General features: G+C 32.6%; 1 protein-coding gene across 2 annotated transcripts in view; it reads left to right on the top strand.

The window, feature by feature from the left end:
• LOC112826011 (bifunctional heparan sulfate N-deacetylase/N-sulfotransferase 4) overlaps nt 1-14,373 on the top strand; it is a 403,078-nt gene that overhangs the window by 120,857 nt on the left and 267,848 nt on the right. The window lies entirely within an intron of this gene.

The following is a 14,373-nucleotide window of genomic DNA, read 5'->3' as shown; positions in this document are numbered from 1 at the left end:
TCAATATAAAGTGATTTCTGTATCTCCAGTAATTCTTTTTGCCTTACATTTAATTTCCTGATACTTCATAGTTTTATCAGCCTTCTTTTAATTAAAATATATCTGATACATTTTTCCAGATGTTTATTTTCACACATTCTTTTATATGTCACTTGCAAACTGCATATGCTTAGGTTTATTTTTTTTCTTTCAATGTCAATCTCTATTTTCAAAAAGTAATTTAGTTTATGTTTATTGTAATTATTAAAATAAAAATACCTATTTATTTTGTGTTTTCTGTTAGTCCTATCTACTCTAGGCTTCCTTTTCTCTCCTTTATTCTTTTTTCTTGATTGAGTATTTTTCATGCTTTTCCTTTTTTCTTCTCTACTAGCTTTGAAGACGTATTTTTTTATTGATTGCACTAGGAATCAGAATATGCATATTAACTTACCAATGTCTAAGACAGTTAATATCATGACCTTAATACAGGGTTTTTAGAACATTTTTATCCCACTTACTACTTTCTGACTTTTTGGTGTTGGTCTATTTTAATTAGTCTTTGATTTCATTCTTAGTTCTATAAGGCTTTATCATTACTAGTTTATATTCTTAAGCTCATTTAGATTAACTCATATTGGTATAAATTCTTCTATCTTCACTCTGTTCAGCAATTTGAACACTTTGTGTTTGAAAAATTCATGACCTTATGAGTTTCTACCTTTTAACTTTACATAACAGCTAATTATTTCCCAGCCTCTTTGATAGCCAACCAATGGACATGTCCTAGCAGACTCTGAATCAGAAGCTAGTGAGGTGAAGAAACAGATCCAGAGATGATTCCTTTTAGGTTAGGCAGTTTTCATCCACAGCTGTGTTCCAGATGCATCAGTAGTAGTGTCTTTGAACTGCCCACATTTCAGTATTGGAAATGAAGATTGTGCAATATTTGGTTATGGCCACTTTTTTGAAATGGACCATAATGATTGTGTGTGTGTGTGTGTGTGTGTGTGTACGTTTGTGGCCTTAATCACAGCATAAGCACAACAATGTGACTAAATCTAATTAAGAAATATTTTCGAGTGCATTTTCAATCACCTTGATGTCTGCATTCCAGTTACAGTTTATAACATATTACCATCTTACTCAGTGCCCATCTATGATATATTCTGTGATATTGAACATGATTTCTTAGTTCCTAAAAGAGCTCTTCTTCAACAAAATTTTAATGACTAATTTAGAGAAATCAACTTTGGAGAAAAAACTCAAAACATGAATAGCAATAAATTTTATTATACATTGTACATGGTACTAAGGATGATTAATTTGAGGATATTTCACTGCATGTACAACCTCCTAATGATCCATTATCTTTTGAATCATCTGCAAAGCAGCTACATATAAGAAGGTATTTTTACAGGTTCTCAGGTAAATGATAAATTATAATGGAAGTGCATAATGTTACAATTCTAAGATGTAACTGTGAGCAGTAGAAGTTAGTGCCTAGAAATCCATATATGCAAATATGTCATAATTATATTCTAAACAGAAATTGTAACCACAATTTTAAATTATTTGAATATATATACATATATATATATCTTATGTTTAATATTTAGGGTAACTTAGAGTAACTAGAGTACTTAGAGTAAACTGAGAGACAAATCATGGTGTACACTTTTCTTTTGTATATAGGTTTCTTTATTATTCATTTTAGGTTATTTCTTTGCTCTTAAGATATTAAAATAAGTTAATCATTTAAGCAGGTTCAAATTTTTAGAAATCATGTGTTTTGGGGGCAAATGAAATTAATGTGCAAATATGTTTGCATAATAGAGAACTGTGAAACTCTATTTCACCCTCCCTACAAAAAACATTTTATTTGTTAAGAAATAAAATGTATTTTAGAGAAAATGGTAATTTGGAAACAATATATGGCAAAGCTGGTTTTATACACCTTTGAATTATAGATATTATTCTTCTATTTCCTTAAAAAAAAGATTTAGATCTTAAAAGTTCACCAAAATTAACAAGATATTAAGCAGAAGTGATATTTCATTTATCTTTTTCTTGGGTACAGGAGAAAAAAGAAACAGAATAATTATAATAATAAGATGATGATAATGATGATGATTTCAATAAAAAAATAAGAATTTAGAAGAAGGATCTTACAAGTAATGTTATATCGGTTGCTTATTACAAATCTGAGGAAGAGAATTGACTAAATGTATTTGATGTAAAATTGTGGCATAATTGATGTTTTAAGATTAGGAATCACTGATATTTCTCTGATGTCAACAGTAGGGAGTTTGTTCTGAGAACAAAGTTGCCCGTGAGCTCTGTACTAATCTAGTTATCACTTTCTATTTTTTTGGTAAACTGTCAAAGGAGAGCTGGAGCTGTCTAGTTTTGTAATAAAAGCAAGAGCATATCGCCCTCTGGTGTTGAAAAAGCTAGGAGAGACAAAAATTGTTTAGAAATACAGAAATAATGCATTTAAAAAATAAGTATCTTATGTTCTTTTTTCAAATAAATGTGATATACTGATATATAGGTTAACATTTTGAATCCTAGAAAACAAATGTCAAATATGACTTATTAATCCATTTTTGTGGCCTGTGTTATAAAAAAATGTTGATTGGATTGAAAATAAATTATTTCTTTTTAATGTATTACTTTTTTTGGTAATTTTAATCACATTATTTTTATTTTAGTTTTGGGTGAGCATTTTAAAACTTTAGTAAAGATAAGTTAGCTATAATACTTTACCCCTTAGTATTTGTGATTACTTTGGCTTATTTTATAAAAAATTAGCTACAAATATTCTTTTAATTGTTAAAAAAAGGAAAAAACACAACTCTGTGGCCTGGATCACTCAATTGGCAGAGGTGACTTTCTGGGTCCTTTGTAGCCAGATTCTGTGCCTAGTGAAAAACTTTTTTTCCATTCTCTGAAATGCAAGATCAAGGATTGAGTGAAAAGTTCATAAAGAAAAGTCTTCTAAAAAATAACGTAAGTAGAAATTTAACAATTGAAGTCAAAAGAGCAGCATATTTATCATTGTATTCACAAAATGATAGATTGAGACAAAGTAAATTCTGGGGCACAATTTACCAATATTAATATAATCCAGATATCTCCAGACCACCACTGTGTGTGGTACAATGGGGTCAATGGTAACAATAGCCCACATACTATTGGCTCTTCTCTTTTGTCACACAGTCATTTCAGTGCTCTTCAAGGTCTCATCTGTGATTGCCCATTGGTAGGTTCATGTTGACTTTCTGGCCCGTCACCAGTCTCCCTATCCAGAAATCAATGACTGTATCTTAGCAAGGCCACTGCTATAGGCACCCAGCACGGAAACACTATTGTACATGCCGAGCTGCAGCCTCCTATACCCCAGTGCTCTGTGTGCCCTAGGGTCTTGAACAAATTCTGTAAATCAACCAAAGCAAGTGTTTGGAAGTGTGTTTCCACTCCCTGAAGATTCAAGTTGATCAGAGATGCCAAGACCTATCTCAGGGATAGATGAAGCTTTGACTTTTAAGGATCCTGCCACTCTTTTTACTCCGAGTATTTTATTTTCCTTTTAGTAACAAATACGAATTTTGTATTTTAAAGAAATATTCAAATTTGGACTAATCAGAAACAGTTGATGCATCATAATATTCTAGTTATAAATAAGTTTGGATTTGCTTGTAAGTGATTTTCCAGTTTTCAAAACCTTAGACTTGAATTCTGAGATCACAGTCCCAATAGAACTATTACAAATATGGAATATCAATTTATGATTGAGTTATGATTATTGATTGAGTTATGATTTTCAAAATTCTACTATATATCAAATTTAGTATCATGTTATGCTTGAGGGTAGGGGAAGGAGTTTAGTGTGAAAAGAAACTTAATATACAAACTAGACTATTGAAAATTTATCTACAATCATCTTGGGAAGAAACATAAATCAGTTAAATAAAAATGTAAATTTATAATAAAAAAGATATGGAGAACATACTCCATACTTATATTACCAGGGACCAGCATAAACAGGGAAGGCTTATTATTCACCAGATTAATGAATTTTAGAGTTTAAAGCAAACTTATTGTTAGCAAACTCACCTCCTTTTAAAATTTCCTACTTACATTTTTTGTAAATATTTTTATAAAGATAGTACATTTTTTAATAAAGATAGTACATTGTTCTTGTAGAAAATTCAAATGATATAGAAAAGTATAAGAAAGAGATGATCAATCCTTTGATGAACATCCTTTAAATCTCCCTTGATTAATGGATAATAAAAATAGAAAGATAAACAATTCTAAATTAGGTTTCTTTATTTTTCTAATGAAGAAACTGAAGCTGAGACTTGTTCTTCTACCTTGCAATTTCCTGGAGAAAATAGCATCTAAGCTATACCTTGGAGTATAGAATGAAGGTGAATATATGTCAGATGTGAATAAGTTGTTGATTTGGCTTGATTATTTTGTGCATATAACAAATATTCTTTGCTTGACCAACTTTAGTCAGGCTTCTGAACTTTTTTTTTAGGCCTATCTATGCACTTTCTTATAAAATCTAGTTTTAGGGGCGCCTGGGTGGCTCAGTCGTTAAGCGTCTGCCTTCGGCTCAGGTCATGGTCCCAGGGTCCTGGGATCGAGCCCCACGTTGGGCTCCCTGCTCCGCGGGGAGCCTGCTTCTCCCTCTCTCACACCCCTTGCTCGTGTTCCTGCTCTATCTCTGCCTCTGTCAAATAAATAAATAAAAAATCTTTAAAAATAAAAATAAATTAAGAAATAAATAAACAAATAAAATCTAGTTTTACCCAGAACCCTGCTAAGTCAATTTCACCAGAAACTCCCATCTTCAATATCTAATCACCTTTAATATTCGATCAGATTCCTCATCCTCCACCATCCCCCAAATGATGTCTGTACACCTAGCCTATCTTAAGCAAGAATCCTTTTAGGTAGCTTTAACCAGAATCCCCCTAACCCCTGATGTTTTCTCTTAATTTTCTATCCACTGACCTCCACCTTGCTCCCTCTTATCCATACTATACTGAGTTGAGCCCAACCTCTTTACTCCACTATGAAAACCCATTGCAGTCATCCCCATACCTATCATAATAGTCCTGAATAAAATTGGCCTCACCTCTTAACAAGTGTCATTGAATATTTTTGTCTTTAGTATATGGCATATGGGATGGTCTACAAAGTGGTGTAGATTCCATTCTGAATAAATCACAGTCCCTGACTTTAGGGAAATTCACTGATAATTAGATTGAAATACCCTGCTATAGAGGCTGTACGTGGAGAGCACAGTGGAAATATACCCATCTAAACTAGTTTTTGCAAAGTCAGGAGTGATTTTTCTTGAAATGGTTTTATCTAACTTAAATTTCTTAAGATGACTAACAGCTGATCAGACTTAGCAATAGCAGAGACAACTTTGGTCCATCTAGAGCTGCAAATTATTCAACATGTAAAATGTGAGTATGACAAGATAAAAGAATTTTGCAAGAGAAACTCAAAAAGCTTGACTGTAAAGATAAAGAAAAATATTAAGGCAGTTGCTTGGGTTGGGGTGACTGTAGCTGTGGTAAGAAATTTTATGAAGATGGATGTGAGTTAAACTGTCTAAGAACATTACACCTGAAAAAAAAAAAAGAAAAGAAAATTATACCTGGACTCTCAAACTAAAATAAATACAGGGCCAAGCATAATAGACTAAGAGTAGCAAGCAAACTAAAGCCATTCAAATTTTAAGTACCTAACAAAACATATGTAGATGTTGTCTATGGTCATTACTAATGATTATCCCCAGGTTTTAACTAAGTCCTCAGAAAAGAGAGTTTGAAGTTCTAGAAGAGAGGTAGGGGGACAAAAGTTGTCTTTACAAGAAATACAGATTTTCCATGCATCAGGAGGCAAATAAGTAAGGTGAGAATTCCTTAGGTTTGGGAAATATTGATGGGAGTCAGCTTGACTCCCAGGGTGATGTTCAGCTAGTTCAACCCTCACTTAATATTCTCTTTGTAAAGTAGAAAGTTGGGGAATTAGGAGCACCTGGGTGACTCAGTGGGTTAAGTGTCTGTCTTCGGCTCAGGTCATGATCTCATGGGTCCTGGGATTGAGCCCATATCGGGCTCCCTGCTTAGCGGGGAGCCTGCTTCTCCCTCTCCCTCTCCCCCTCCCCCATGCTTGTGCTCTCTCTCTCAAAATAAATAAAATGTTTTAAAAAAAAGAAAGTTGGGGGCTATCAGGCTTAGAAGTTACTGAAATCCTCAAAATATGACTAGGAATAGAAATGAAAAAGCAATGAGGTATGATATAAGAAGCATTGCATCATTTTCCCCTTGATTATAACTAGTTATGAATTTAAGTTCTATAGGACAAAATTATTTTTGTGTAATCACAACCTCATAAAAACATAAAAGTGAACACAAACAACTACATAAAAAAACGTAAAAAAACAAATTACATATAGAGAAAGAACTAGAAAGAAATACATTAGAGGTTTTTGTTAGGCAATGTTTATTTTTTATTTGTACTTTTCCAGGTTTTCAAATTTTTCATGCTTGTGTTGTATAAATATACATGAATTTTGTAAAGAAAAAAAAACTTAGCAGTGTCAGTTTTTAAAAACATTTTTAACATCACCTTTGTAGATGAAACAATTTATAGAAAAAGAGCTTCCTTTTGAGATAAAATTGTTAATAAGACTATATCTAAACAAAGAAGCATACCATATATTGTATGTCTTTGGTTACTTTTTGTGGTTCCCATATAAATTGCTTATATGGAAAGAAAAAATGGAAACATTATTACATAGATCACCTGATGAATGCTCACACTCTTCACATTAAATTTAATTAAAAAAACATTAAATTGGTAACTTTAAAAGGAAAGGAAAGGAAAAAAAGAAAGATTTTCAAGAAAGGATAAAAGAGAAAGGAAAGAAAGGAAGGAAAGGAGAAAGAGAAAGAAAGGAAGAAAAAAGAAAGAAAGGAAAAAGAAAGATTTTCTGGAGATGAAAGGAAAATAGTAAATAAAGAGAAGAAATTAAGAACAGATGGAAACAAAAGAACTTAGGTAATTTTTATGATGTTATGAGTTACAGTTGAATTTGTAGGTGTACCTGGGAAATAGTATACTCTTAATAAAGGTTAATACTTTTATGTGTTGAATGGCTGCTGGATGAATATTTTTGCTTCTTCCTTAAGGGAGAAAATAAGAGCATATCCAAAATTGAAATGAATTTTAGACAGCCCAGCTGGTCCTAGTTTGACTTTTTTTTTTTTTTAGGAAGGTTTAAACCCAGGGCTTGAACTCAACCCTGAGATCAAGACCTGAGCCAAGATCAAGATTCAGAGGCTTAACTGACTGAGCCACTGAGGCACCTATGGTCCTAGTTTGATTCTGAATATCCCGTAAACATTATCCCCAAATTTACACAAAAATGAGATAGATGTCACAGATCTATCTCAAAGTATCCCAAGTCCTGAGGGAATTGTCTGAATTTTACGAACCCTTAGAACACATACAGGCATTCCAAAGCTGTTTGATGCTATTTAATCCTGAACTACAGATTCTGGAGATACTATTTTAATGGTGTTAAGGGTAAAATTTGCTGATGAAATCTTGATTGTAAAAATAAATGCAGAGTTCTATGCAACAATTCCTTTACTAGACCTCTCCACTTGGTCACAAATAGCATTTCTGCTACTGTATCTACAAGTTTTATGTGGCAAAGCGGAACAAATATCCAGTTAGTATTTTCCTTCTTCTCAAAGTTCTCAGGTTTTTCTAATAAACAAGATAAACACATAGATATTTGCATTTTATTTTAATAAAAATGAACTCTTCCTTTTGAAAAATCATCTTGTTTTTCTGATTTAGAGAACAAGACCTATGAAATGGTAAATAGACACCATATATATCTCTATCTCTATCTCTATCATCTCCAGGAAATGGTGATCAAAGAAATTGCCTGACATTTACTCTTCTATTTACTGAGTTCCCCTCATAATCTTTTGAAGTGTGAATATAGCTGATAGCTCAGAGCTATGTGCCTGGTCTAATATTATGTTACAATATAATATGGTGGTAGTAATATTATCATTATGTTTGAAATGACACTTTTAGGAGTTTGTACTGATAAAAATGCACATTGTGGGGCCTAAAATAAATTTATATTATGTCACTGAAATCAAGAAAATATGAAATGTATAAAAGTTCAGTGATAGCTGGTTTTATATGAGTAATAAGATCATTATTTCAGAAAATCATAAACTAAACATACTACTTAGATTTTTATTAAATATACAATTACCCATCACTTTTTACCTTCATTATGAGAAAAGTTATATATATATATATAAGTTATATATATATGTTTTATATATATATATATATATATATATGTATGTATGGTTGTTGCTGAAAATATCACAATATTTTGAGGCCTGGAAGCTGAAAGGAGCTCCAAGGGATCAAACCATATGATATCAACCAATTAGTCTCAAATTCTGTTGAATTAATAATGGATATTTTCAGAAAGCACTCAGAATCTTAAGAATAAATTCTTCTTTAGCTAAAGTCTCTGTGATATTTATAATTCTCTTAAAACCAGGTTAAATAATTTGAATTAGCTGTGTGCCTTCTGGAGTAGTGTTTTTCAAGCATTTTTTATTCTGACCCAGAAAAGAAATAACCTTCTTTGGGATCCAGAAACACAAAAAACATACACATACAAAGCTATGAAACACACGTTTCCTAAAGTACTACTTCCCCTCACTTCATGAAGTACATCAGTGTTTCTGTTCTGGCCTATTTCATTCCCATTTATGTGTTAGTGAACTATAATTTCAGAAAAAAATGCATCTTTCTTGAAAGATGATTATAAATTTTGGAATTCTCCCCAGGAGAGCGCAAGTATCATTAATATATGGGGATAAATGGTTAAATGTTTACATAACAAAATTTTTAATTAAAAATCACTGCTTTATTAATATGAAATATGAGCTAATTCTTTATAGTATTCCTCAAATCAAAGAGAAAACTCAAGAAGCATGTGGAAATGAGATACTTGATAAAATATGTTCTCCCCTGCCCCATGTATCATGAAAAGTCAAAGTTGAACTACTGCAAATTCTTAGGTCATTTCAACTTACAACGCAGTTTCTTTTGCACTAATCCAGTTCACATCTAGATTTTTTCTGCATTTTTGGTAGATATTTCTGGCTTTGAATATCTGAACTTTTTAAAATTGAAGTAAAACTTGCTGATATTTGGGTTTAATTATTTAATTATGCTAACTGCTAAGTTTTTGGTTTCATCTAACTTGGTTTTTCTCACCAGTGCAATGGTGGAGCGTAGAACCCTGGCATCAAATATCACTCACAGCATAATCTCAGACCCTTTCTTAAATCTTCTAAATTTCCATTTTGTCATTTTAAAAATAGACTAATAATGACTAAACAGGATGATGAATGCAAAATATGTAGCATAGTGACTGTCAAGTAGTGGCCACTCATTAAGTGCTAGTAATTGTGTTTTTACCAGTGTTAAATGCTGATAAATATTGTGGGTTTTTTTTTCAATTTCAGCTGAATTTTAATGAGCTTCTGTGATAATCTGTATAGCTCATGACATCACCTTCAAAAAAGAAACAATCACTCATACATTCATTGTGATTCCTAGCCCCCAGCTTACTCCTGAATTTCCTTCTTTCCAAAAAATAGCAATAATATAATAGTTTCTACAGTTGCTTTGTTTACTAATTTCTCTGCTACTACCAAAGATTACTAGAAATGATTACTACAATGATTGAGAACCCTTGGTAAATGGATTTAATAGGCTATTTTTTTTAAATCTATAAATTTAAATCTATAAATCTATAAATGTATAAATTTAAATTTTTTAAATCTAGAAATAAATCTATAAAATGCATTTTGGAAATAAGTCAACGAACATTTTTAAAATAGATATACTAAACAATATTTTTTCACATTATTTAATCTTCAAAGAGAGTGAAAGATTCTGAGAGATATTTATTCCACTACCACTGAGGTGATGAGTCACACTTGGAAGGCTAGAAGAAAAAAGAAAAGAAAAGAAAAGAAAAGGAGAACAAGGAAGGCAGCACCTAAAAGTTTCCTTTTTTTTCTCACCAAAGCCTGCACAGGGGACATGTACCCCCACTTTTTGGGGATAGGTTATCACAAAAAATAATGATTAGACCTCCCTTTCCAAATTTTTATTTTTATTTATTTTATTTTTTAAAGATTTTATTTATTTTTTGACAGAGAGAGAGACAGTGAGAGAGGAAACACAAGCAGGGGGAGTGGGAGAGGGAGAAGCAGGCTTCCCGCGGAGCAGGGAGCCTGATGCAGGGCTCGATCCCAGGACCGTGGGATCACGACCTGAGCCGAAGGCAGACCCTTAACGACTAAGCCACCCAGGTGCCCCCCTTTCCAAATTTTTAAATGATAGACATATTAGGACATGTGGAAGGCAGATTTAGCAGACTTGGGATCAAAGTTTATTTAACTCACTTGGTATGATGGTTAAGGAAATAGATATTTTTCACAGATGCTGTTTACTTGGTCACCCATGCACCTGCCCGTTCATTCTGTAAGGAAAGACATTATGGTGTAAAGGGAAATCAGGGCAAATAGCTCCTGCTTGTGCCTTTTGTTGCTAACCGGTCTCAGGTTCATCTTGCACACTGCACTGGATTAAGGTAAAGTCAAAACTTTAGCATATCACCTAGACTCCTTAAGAACACATGTGGCACACCTTTTTAGACTTTTAGAACAGCACTTTAATGTCTTCACCAGTATCCTTAAATGAATATCCCTAATTTTATGTCTCATTTAACATATGTGTCTTTTTAAAAATGATCTCAATTTTATTTGACCTTTCCAAGGTTCTTAGGTTGGTGTTCCTACCCTACATGCTGCCTTGCTTTTTTTTTCTTTGTGAAGGGCACAGCACTAGATAAGTGTATAGTAAACTTACTTTTCCTCATTGTGTTTCTTCTTTACATTTACTATACTGTCACTCTCATAACACTTCTGACTCTAGATGTATGGGTTTTCCCACACAAGCAATGCTTTGTGACACCAACTGGGTGTCCTACAATTCAGTTCAATTTGGATACTACCCAGAGTTAGTGCAGACCGCACAAGTTAAGGACTCGGTCCCAGGAGACTGACCCCACCCACTTCAGATGCCAATTGCAAGTAGTAGATCCCAGGTTCTTCTTTCTGACTTTGAGACAAATCAAAGATTCTTGTGACCTCACCTTGGATTCAGATTCGATTGTTTGCTAGAAAGCTCACACAACTTGGAATCACTTACTCTTATTTACCAATTTATTGTATGATAAAAAATACAAACGAACAGCCAGATGAAGAGATACATAAGATAAGGTATGGTAGGGTCCTAAATGTAGGAGTTTCTGTCCCTGTGTATCACCCTCCTGGTTTGTGGATGTCTTCACGAACCTGGAAGCTCTACAGACCCCCAAATTTTAGGAATTTTATAGAGGCTTCATCATTTGATCATGATCCGTCATTGACCCAGTTTCCCTTTCCCCTTCCTATAGGATGGGGGCAAAGCTGAAAGTTCTAAGCTTCGAAACAGGGCTTGGTCTTCCTAGTGACCACCATGATCCCACCAAGCATTGCCTCATTAGGAAAAAAGCTACTGCTATCACCCAGGAAATTCCAAGGGCCTTAGGAGCTCTGTGTCAAGGAACCAGGGTCAAAGACAAAATATTAGAACAAAAGATGTTCCTAGTGCTCTTATCACTTAGGAAATTACAAGTGTTTTAGGAGCTTTGTGCCAGGAACTGGAGGGCAGATATATATGTTGTGTGTGTGTGTGTGTGTGTGTGTAATTTTTTCTATTATTTTTCAATAAGAGATTCAAACAAATCACAGACTACATTGCTTTGGCATCTGTAACAATGCCAAACTGTCTCCTATCTCAGGCATAGAACATGAGTAAACATCTTTGGTATACCATCTTTTATTGTCCAGACTTCCTCACTTCCACTGGCTAATTTTTGTTAGGGAAGGGTAAGTGGGAGGATTGAATGGAAGGATAACTCCTTAGGTTAAAACACACACACGCACACATGCACACACACACACACACACGCACACTCATACTCATACTCAAACTCACACTCACACATTCAAATTCACATATCTACAATGGCGATAATATGTATCTATTATTCTTCTAACTCTGAACATATCAATGTTAAATAAATGTCACATTTAAATTTTATTTATTCTTTTGGTTGGCAGATTCTAGTTCCATATGCTTTTTAGTTTTTTTCACTATTGCTTATTAAGATGAGCTGTTCTAATATGTAAAGCTGACATCTCATCCTCTCTGTATTCAAAAATAAAAATCACATCTTTGGGCGTCTGGGTGGCTCAATCTTTAAGCTTCTGCCTTTGGCTCAGGTCATGATCCCAGTGTCCTGGGATCAAGTACCACATCGGGCTCCCTGCTCAGCACAAAGCCTGCTTTTCCCACTCCCCCTGCTTGTGTTTTCTCTCTCTCTCTGTCAAATAAATAAGTAAAATCTTTAAAAAAATTAAAATAAAAATCACATCTTTAATGTCAGAATAGATAAGGATTTAACAAAGTATTAAATTCGTCATGCATTTAGTTTCTTTTTAAATTCCCAACTAAATTTATTTTTAAAATACTAAGCAAACCCCCAAAGTATGTGGATTAAATAGATTTCTGCTCTTGTGGGTGATATGGGGGAATGGGGCTAATAACACGTATGCTTAAATGGATTTCTAAATCAAATACATAAGCTTGGAGAAGTCTAGTAATAGACATCATAGAAGACTGCATAATTTCCTTTGGCAAATTTCAAATTTCTTTCAATATTTATTATATATATTGTTTAATTTAATTTTTAGTTTTAAAGTATACTTTATGAAAATTGTCAGATACGTATAAAAGTAAAGAGTAGGGTATAATTGATTTATATATTTTAACCAAACCAAAGCCTTTTATTGCTGTATTTCATTTGTTTTTAGTAAAATGCAATTCAGTTTATTTATAGGGAATAGAATTTTGAAACACGAAAAGTTTTTGGAGAGCAAATAATCATCTTAAAGAATTATGTTTGATATCAGTATTAGTAAGTCCCTGACATGGAAATTAATTTTCCCTTAAATTAAATATGAACTCACTGGGAAGGTTTTTCAAATGGGTTTACTGTCTTTCACAAGCAAAATTTCAATTGTCTCTCTCTCTCTCTCTCTCTCTCTCTCTCCAAATATATACATATATATGTATATATTTAGAGTCTGAAGAATTAAAATGTCTGGTAGAAATCATAAAATTTCAGATTATAGATTTTTGAGATTGTTTTAATTTTTTTCCAAAATCTAAGGTATAAACAAAATTTATTTCAAGTTATTATTGAACTTTATTTAAATTACCAACTAAGAAAAATGTATTTCGGAACATAAAACTATAAAATGGAAGTAGTGATATAATATTATAAAGTGTAATCATTTAATCTTTTAATCAAGTTTTTAATCATTAATAACCATGAATTACACAGATTCCTTAAATTTAAAAAACAAAATATAAAAACCCATAAAGTATTTACAATATGTTACAATATATACAATATACAACTCTTACATCTTAACACAGGCTACTTTGATTTTTTTATGATGTTGTATGTCAATAATATACAGCATTATTATATATTAAAGTATATGTATCACAGATTGAAAGCATGAACTTTTTGATTGTTTCCACTGGTTTGACACTAGTTTGGCAAACTGGGAAATAGAAAATTCCATAAATAGTCTAAACCAGTTTTGAGAAGAATGAAGAAAAATTTTCTAGAAAATAATTCACTAAAAATCAGAGTCATCCATCAAAAAAAAATCTCATAATGGGAAATTATGTCTATTTGTGGTGAAGCCATTTGAGGAAGATTATTTTTTTAGTTCTATCTACATTCTTTTTCTTTTGAACTAAAGAAAATGATAGGGAAATAGAACATTTGATAGTTGGATAAAAATTAATAATGAATAAAAATATAAATTAATAAAAATTCCATTTTAATTCTGATTATAGGAGTAAGCCAAATTTAGGAATGCGCTTTGAGACAAACATGTCAAAGCTTTCCTTCTCATCTAGGTTCCTGGCCCCTTATTAGAGAGATGTGAGGATGGTTGTTCCCATCTTGTTCTTTCTCCCATAGCTTCTCTCTCACTTGGCTTCTAAGAATAGAGGAGAGATCTTATCTCTGTTACAGTGAAGAAGCCCAAGTGTCTCCCTGTAACTTCAGAAAAGGATATGTTATTGAAGGGAAAAACCTGTAACAACTATATACTT

The sequence above is a fragment of the Callorhinus ursinus genome, unplaced genomic scaffold (assembly GCF_003265705.2).
Source record: "Callorhinus ursinus isolate GAN/ISIS: 27379988/994484 unplaced genomic scaffold, GSC_fseal_2.0 scaffold4, whole genome shotgun sequence".
In the NCBI taxonomy this organism is placed as follows: Eukaryota; Metazoa; Chordata; class Mammalia; order Carnivora; family Otariidae; genus Callorhinus; species Callorhinus ursinus.
Note: the sequence above shows the minus strand (reverse complement) of the source record. Positions and strands in the feature narration are given on the sequence as shown.